Source organism: Oryx dammah, unplaced genomic scaffold, assembly GCF_014754425.2.
Source record: "Oryx dammah isolate SB20612 unplaced genomic scaffold, SCBI_Odam_1.1 HiC_scaffold_2, whole genome shotgun sequence".
Classification (NCBI taxonomy): domain Eukaryota; kingdom Metazoa; phylum Chordata; class Mammalia; order Artiodactyla; family Bovidae; genus Oryx; species Oryx dammah.
Genome location: NW_024070186.1, coordinates 183,412,026 through 183,419,619, shown reverse-complemented (window position 1 = coordinate 183,419,619; position 7,594 = coordinate 183,412,026). Strand labels below are relative to the sequence as shown.

Below are 7,594 nucleotides of genomic sequence, written 5' to 3'. Positions count from 1 at the left end.
TTCCTTTCCCCTCACTGGGCCCTGTCCCATGAGCTCTTGTCTCCTGCTTTGAGTTGTATTGGTCTGAGCTGGTTGGGGCCGGGGCTGTCTGTTTAGCCCATAGCATTTGGTGGTGCTGTCTTGGTCTTGGTAGAACAGGCAAGCGAGTCAGCTCATCCTCCCCTCCTTCCTACAAACCCCCTACATCTTCCCTGCTGCTGCTGCTGCTAAGTCGCTTTAGTCGTGTCCAACTCTGTGCAACCCCATAGATGGCAGCCTACCAGGCTCTGCCGTCCCTGGGATTCTCCAGGCAAGAACACTGGAGTGGGTTGCCATTTCCCTCTCCAATGTGTGAAAGTGAAGTAGCTCATTCATATCCGACTCTTCTCGACCCCATGGACTGCAGCCTACCAGGCTGCTCCGTCCATGGGATTTTCCAGGCAAGAGTACTGGAGTGGGTTGCCATTGCCTTCTCTCCGCATCTTCCCTGAGGAGAGGCAACTAACTCAAAGCTCTTCATCCAGTACCTGGTACGAGCTGTGTTAACATTGTTTATAGCCAAGGGCCTCTGGGGAGAAGTAACAGCAGAGAAGCTTACCCAAGAAGGGTAAGTTCCTTCCTGTCTTGGCCATGGCTCCCGTGGCTACCCCTTGACATTTTCGTTACTAATAACCACACCACCTCTGAAATCAAACTCCTCACCTTCCACCAACCATTCCTCTACTCCAGGGTTCACTGACCTTGATCTCAACCACTTTCTCAATGGGGAACCCCACACTCTTTTCATTTCAATCTTGCCCAGCCTAGATTTTTGTTGTCTATTCTGTAATTCACTCATTCTCACTCAAAACTTCCTTCAGAAAAGGGAACCCTCCTACATTGCTGGTGGGAATATACGTTGGTGCAGACAGTATGGAAAACAGTGTGGAAGTTCCTCAGGAAACCAAAAAAACAATTAACATATGATCCAGGAATCCCATTCCTGGGCATATATCTGGACAAAAATCTTAATTTGAAAAGATACACACACCCCTATGTCTATAGCAGCATTATTCACAATATCCAAGACCTGGAAGCAACCTAAGTGTCCACTGACAGATGAATGGGTAAGGAAGATGTGGTATATATTATACAATGGAACACTACTCAGTCATAAAAAAAGAATGAAATAATGCCATTTCAACAACATGGATGGAGCTAGAGATGATCACACTAAGTGAAGTCAGAGAAAAACAAAATGCCATACAATATTGGATATGTGGAATCTAAAATATGACACAAATAAACCCATCTATGAACCAGAAAGAGACTCATGGACATAGAATGGCCTTGTAGTTACCAAGGGGGAGGGGGTTGGGGGAGGGACGGTATGGGAGGCTGAGATCAGCAGATGTAAGCTATTAAATGGAAGATGGATAACCAACAAGGTCCTACTGTATAGCACAGAGAACTGCATTCACTATCCTATGATAAATCATAATGGAAAAGAATTTTTAAGAATGTATATAAATGTATAACCGAATCACTTTGCTGTACAGCAGAAACTTAACATTGTAAATCAGTTATACTTCAATGAAAAAAAAAAAAACAACCCTCCCTCCTCGCCTCTCCCCTTCTCCTGTGATACTCAGTGGAAAAAGCTCCATCCTGACTTAAACCAGATACCGCCCCCTCCACCCGCCCTGACCAGCTGCTTGTTCCTGGAGGAGGAACACCCCACCTACGGACTGATCTCATCAAGGCCTCTGACTCTGCTCCTCTCACTTGCTTGCGTGAGGGCCCCTTCAGAGCAGCTCTTCACACCCCCTCTCCTCTCCACCTCCCACACCCCAGCCCACTTTCTCTCACCTCTTCGAGAAAATAGAAACTCATTGGGCAGGAAGGCCCTTTCCAGCATCAGATCTAACAAACGACCCCATCTGGACTCTGTCCTTCTTCCTCTTCCCACTGAGCCCGGCTCGCCCCCTTCCCCCAAGTCCTCCTGGGAGTCCACTCCCCCATCCCACCGCCTTTATCTCCTGCACCATCTGTTTCTAGAAATGTGCTTTGCTCCTTCCCATGGAGAACCAACTCTCTCTGCCCTTCGTTCCCTCCAGCTCCCCTATCTCCTTCTTCCTAGACAAAGTTCTCAGTTTGGCTTATCTCTCATTATCTCCTCAAACCACACCAATTAGCTTCTGTCTCCACCCCTTGCTTAATGGAAACAGCTCTATTCGGCATCACACAGTTCAGTTCAGTTCAGTCTCTCAGTCGTGTCCGACTCTTTGCGACCCCATGAATCGCAGCACGCCAGGCCTCCCTGTCCATCACCAGCTCCCGGAGTTCACTCAGACTCGCGTCCATCGAGTCCGTGATGCCATCCAACCATCTCATCCTCGGTCGTCCCCTTCTCCTCCTGCCCCCAATCCCTCCCAGCATCAGAGTCTTTTCCAATGAGTCAACTTTTTGCATGAGGTGGCCAAAGTACTGGAGCTTCAGCTTTAGCATCATTCCTTCCAAGGATATCCCAGGGTTGATTTCCTTCAGAATGGACTGGTTGGATCTCCTTGCAGTCCAAGGGACTCTCAAGAGTCTTCTCCAACACCACAGTTCAAAAGCATCAGTTCTTCGGTGCTCAGCCTTCTTCACAGTCCAATTCTCACATCCATACATGACCACAGGAAAAACCATAGCCTTGACTAGATGGACCTTAGTCAGCAAAGTAATGTCTCTGCTTTTGAATATGCTATCTAGGTTGGTCATAACTTTTCTTCCAAGGAGTAAATGTCTTTTAATTTCATGGCTGCAGTCACCATCTGCAGTGATTCTGGAGCCCCCCAAAATAAAGTCTGACACTGTTTCTACTGTTTCCCCATCTATTTCACATGACAATTGCTAAACCCGGAAGTCAGGTCCTCTCCTTCAGCCCCTCCCATCATTCAGCACAGCAGCTGCCCGCCTCCTACCACAGTCTCCCATTGCCTAGCCTGCTCCGCTTTTCCTTCCACCTCCCTGGTTGTGCCTCAGTTTCCTTGGCCAACCCCACTTCCTCTGCTCAGCTGCTAAGTCGTGAGTCACCCTGAGCCTTGTTCTCTTTCTCGCTCTCTTTTTTTTTTGGCCACTCTGTGTGGTTTACTGGATCTTTCTTAGTTCCCTGGCCAGCGCCCTTTGCAGCGAAAGCTTGGAGTCCTAACCACCAGACTACCAGGGAATTCCCAGAACCTTGTTCCTTTACAAGGCTACATTCTTGGCCAGTCTCCTGGCTTTAGATTCAAAAATCCATTTCTCCACAGCTGACCACCCCTGAGCTCTAAGCTCATTTCTAGTTGATGACTTGATGCCTCCACACAGATCTCCAGTGGCCACTGGGCTTGGCCTATGACTTCTTCTGGGCAATGAAATGCAGGAGGAAATGACATCACCACACTTTTTGTTTTTCCGTGTTAACCAGCAATATTCAAAAATCGACCTGGGTCCCAGAGAAAAATGGCGTGAAGCAGAGCCATACCCAACCCACAGTAGACATGCAACAGAAGTGAGAAACATTTCCTATGTGAACTCACTGCGGTTTGCGGGGGAGCTTTTTACCACAGTATAATCTAGCCTGTCCTGACTACATATACCTCATAAGTTTGTGAAATCCAATAAGGTAATCGAAGTTGCTCTTTAAACTGTACGCATGAAGATGGGTTTTCATTGTCTCCCAAGCAGTATATAGTGGGAAGACAAGATACATCTCTATGATAGGAAAGCAGGCCTTGCTGGAAATATAGTGGAGTTCCAGTTCACGCTGGAGCCAAATTTTCAGTCCCTTGGTACTAAATTTACTCTTGAAGTTCCCTTAAATTGCCCGTTAAATACAGAATGGTGTGATCTCAGATGTAGATCAACACAGCCTGTTTTCCTCTAGCTTTGGAGCAAATAGCTTTTCTTTGGTTAAATACCAAATAAATTGACTGACGTATCCCTTGTAAAAGAAAAAATGGTCTTTAAACAGCAAAAAATTTTGTCTACCAAATCTATTTTCTCTTCCTCCTAGGCCCACAACCAATCTCTTTCCCAACTTCCTCTGCATGTAGAAGTGGCCACATGACTGACTGGCAGCCCATTGATGGGAGTGGAGGTAGCTGGTGCCAGCTCCCTGCCATCCAATAAACCAGCCTCGAGCAGTCCTCCCACTGCACCTCTGCCTTCATGAGATGCAAGCAAGCAAGGTGTACTTGGAAGATCTGCGTTGAAAATCAGCAGGCACCTGAATCCCTAATCTCTGGAATTAGGATTTAACCTGGTAGTTCAGTGTTAAAGAATCCACCTGCAAGGGCAGGAGACACGGGTTCGACTCCTGGGTTGGGAAGATCCCCTGGAGAAGGGAATGGCTACCCACTCCAATATTCTTGCCTGGAAAATCCCATGGACAGAGGAGACTTGTGGGCTATTGTCCATGGGGTTGCAAAGAGTCGGACACAACTTAGCGACTAAACAATGACAACAACAAAAATAACCTGTCTTGTTTGAGCCACTGTGCATCTTGAGGTTTTTCACAGCAGTTAGGGTTACCTTTAATCACAGTATCAGGGGTGTAGAAGACTCAGGACCACCGGAGGGAACTGTATTTATTGTGCCCATCTCTGCAGAACACATGGCATGTCCTACATGGTGATTATTTATTTAATCTGAGAACAGAGTTGAATTCTGGAAAGTTACTACTGCACATACTTCTTAGCCCATTCATACTGCTATAACAAAATATCACAGACTATGTGGCTTACAAACAATAGAAATTTCTTTCTCAGAGTTCCAGAGGTTGGAAGTCCAAGATCAAGGTACCAGCACTGATCTGGTAAAAAACAAAAAACAAAAAAATACCTCTTTTTGCTTCAGAGCCAGCAAGTGAGCACTCATAACCTCATCTCTTCCTGAAGACCCTACCTTCAAACGCCATCACATCAGTCATTAGGTCTCAACATATAAATTCTTCAGACACACAGACATTGACCATAACAACATATGATGTGACCCCACTGGTCAAATTCAGCCTTGACGTTCCCTACCCTCCTCCTCCAGGACACAGAACCATCCTGAAGGTTCTTCCTGGGCCCTGTCCAGTCGCTGGGTATGGGACCAAAGGCAGCAAGCTGCTCCCAGCCCCAACAGGGGAAGGGATTCAGAGTCTTCTGTGCTGCTTCCTCATGGACACATTCTATTTGAGAGAAAGATACCCACACTCTCGTGCCCACCTTTCTGTTTTAGATCCCACTTTGCTGAATTTCCTGGTGGCTCAGATGGAAAAGAATCTGCCTGCAGTGCAAGAGACCTGGGTTTGACCCCCAGATTGGGAAGATCCCCTGGAGGAGGAAATGGCAACCCACTCCAGTATTCTTGCCTGGAGAATCCCATGGACAGAGGAGTCTGGTGGACTACAGTCCATGGGGTGGCAAAGAGTCGGACATACTGAGCAACACACACTGTAGTACACTTGCTTGGTTTACACGAACAGAGATGTCTGATGTCTGTATAAATGGTTAGGGCCAAGGAGCCAAGGAACCAGGCAGAGCCGTGGGGCTGGAGTGAGTGGTTGGAGGACTCATGTGGTCGGAAGGGAGATCTTAATACCATGCAGGAATCTGTGGGGCTCCTGGACACAAAGCCTTTCCATATCCCCCATTTCTCTGACTATAGGAAGCAGCCTCCATAACCCTCCCTGAGTTCCAATGGGCAGGTTCAAGAGAGGATGTGAGATCAGAAAGAAAGAGTCAGGAGCAGACTTGGGAGACTTCCCTGGTGGCTCAGTGGTAAAGAATCTGCCTGCCAGTGCAGAAGACACAGGGTTGATCCCTGATCCCGGAGGATGCGACATGCCTCGGAGCAGCTAATCCCGTGTGCCACAACTACTGAGCCTGTGCTCTAGAACCCATGGCTCACAGGAGGAGCCAATGCAATGAGAAGCCCACGCACGCAGCTAGAGAGTAGCCCCTGCTCGCTGCAACTAGAGAAATGCCAGTGCAGCAACGAAGACCCAGCACAGCCAAAAACAGATACATAATATTGCATAAAAAAGAAGAGAGAGCAGCCTTGGGGTAGGCTCCCGTTTCCCCATCGACAGATACACACAACAATATCTTTCAGCTATTTTGCAGATACTGAAAGCCCCTCCAGGAGGAAGAAATAAAGAGCAATTAATAATGGTATGCGGCCCACAAGTATGTAGACCCCAGACCAGTTGGACCTGAAGGGTGATGATGCTGACTCCCACTAACCTCACCACCAACCCATCCCAAGAATGCCCAGGAGCTGATCACGCCCCCTTTGAACAATTACTGTAACACTTCTTTCTTCCGCAAGGGGAGACACACGGTTTTGAGGGCATCAGCCTGCTCTGGCCCTCTTTGCCTGGCAAAGCAATAATGCTCTCCTTTTCTACTTCACCCCGTACTCTGTCTCTGAGATTCGATTCCGGACTGGTGTACAGAGAAGCTGAGCTTTCGGCATCAAGCTGACTCATGAAGGATGAAGGATGAAGGACCACTGCTCAGCCTCCCGCCTGCCTGGGAGCAGGCTGACAGGGGAACGCCTGCAGTTGAAGGGGCTGCTCAGCTTGTGAACCACTCTCTTCCTCAAGTACAAATCAGTCCCTGCCATCAACCTGCTTAAAGTCCTTCAATGTTCATCCTACAGGTGACCCCAATTAGAGGGCTCAGGTGAGTCAAACACTGTTCGAGGTGGCAGGAACTACTTAAATAAACCACGGAATTCCTTGCCACCATTGAGAAGACTGCTGACGTGGACTGCAGTGTGGTAAAGGTTAACGGCGCCAGCTCTGGAACCAAGCCAACTAGGATGGAGTCCTCTCAGGACCTAGATTTCCTCTCTGGTTTTTCAGGACTCTGCAAGGGTACTAGACGCCGAATTGATAGAGGCCAGCAGCTGTAGTTGCAGCCATCTTATGTTCAACCGCAGGATGTTTTCCTTGGCCAGAAACGCACTAAGTCGTCTGAGAGTTCAAAGCATTGAGCAAGCAGTGGCAAGGCAGACCCACCAGAAGCGGGCACCTGATTTCCATGACAAATATGGTAATGCTGTATTAGCTAGTTGGAGCCACTTTCTGTGTTGCTGTATGGGTATATACGGCAACACAAATTGGAATAGAATGGAACCCATCGCCTGCTGGCAGAGTCACCCCAAAGGAATGGAGAGAACAGTAATCATCCCAGCTGGTTTAATACTGAATTGTTTCAAAATCAACTCATAATTAATTCCAAGTAGAAGTACTATGTACCCATTAAAATATGGCATGTTTGAAGAAATAAAGTATACTTGAAATCTTCAAAAAAAAAAAAAAGATTTCCTCTCTGGAAAATGGGTTTATTGTATCATTTAGTACACAGAAGAGTGCAGATGGGAGGTGAAATGGTAATGTGTGTACCCGATGCACAGTGAGGTCAAATAAACTGAAACGTTGTAGTTTGGAGCATGAAAAGGTTTATTACAGGGTCATGGGAGGAGAACATTTGGTGGCTCCTGCTCAAAACTCCCCAGCGGCCTGAGGGGAGGTTCTAACAGGCAAAATGTGGGGTGAGGACTGCAAGGTGTGTGACTGCCTTCTGATTGGTTGGTAGTGAGGTAACAGGGGTGCGCT

General features: G+C 47.6%; 1 pseudogene; it reads left to right on the top strand.

The window, feature by feature from the left end:
• The first annotated feature begins 6,827 nt into the window (after nucleotides 1–6,827).
• Nucleotides 6,828–7,278, top strand: LOC120877452 (annotated as a pseudogene).
• Nucleotides 7,279–7,594: the final 316 nt, after the last annotated feature.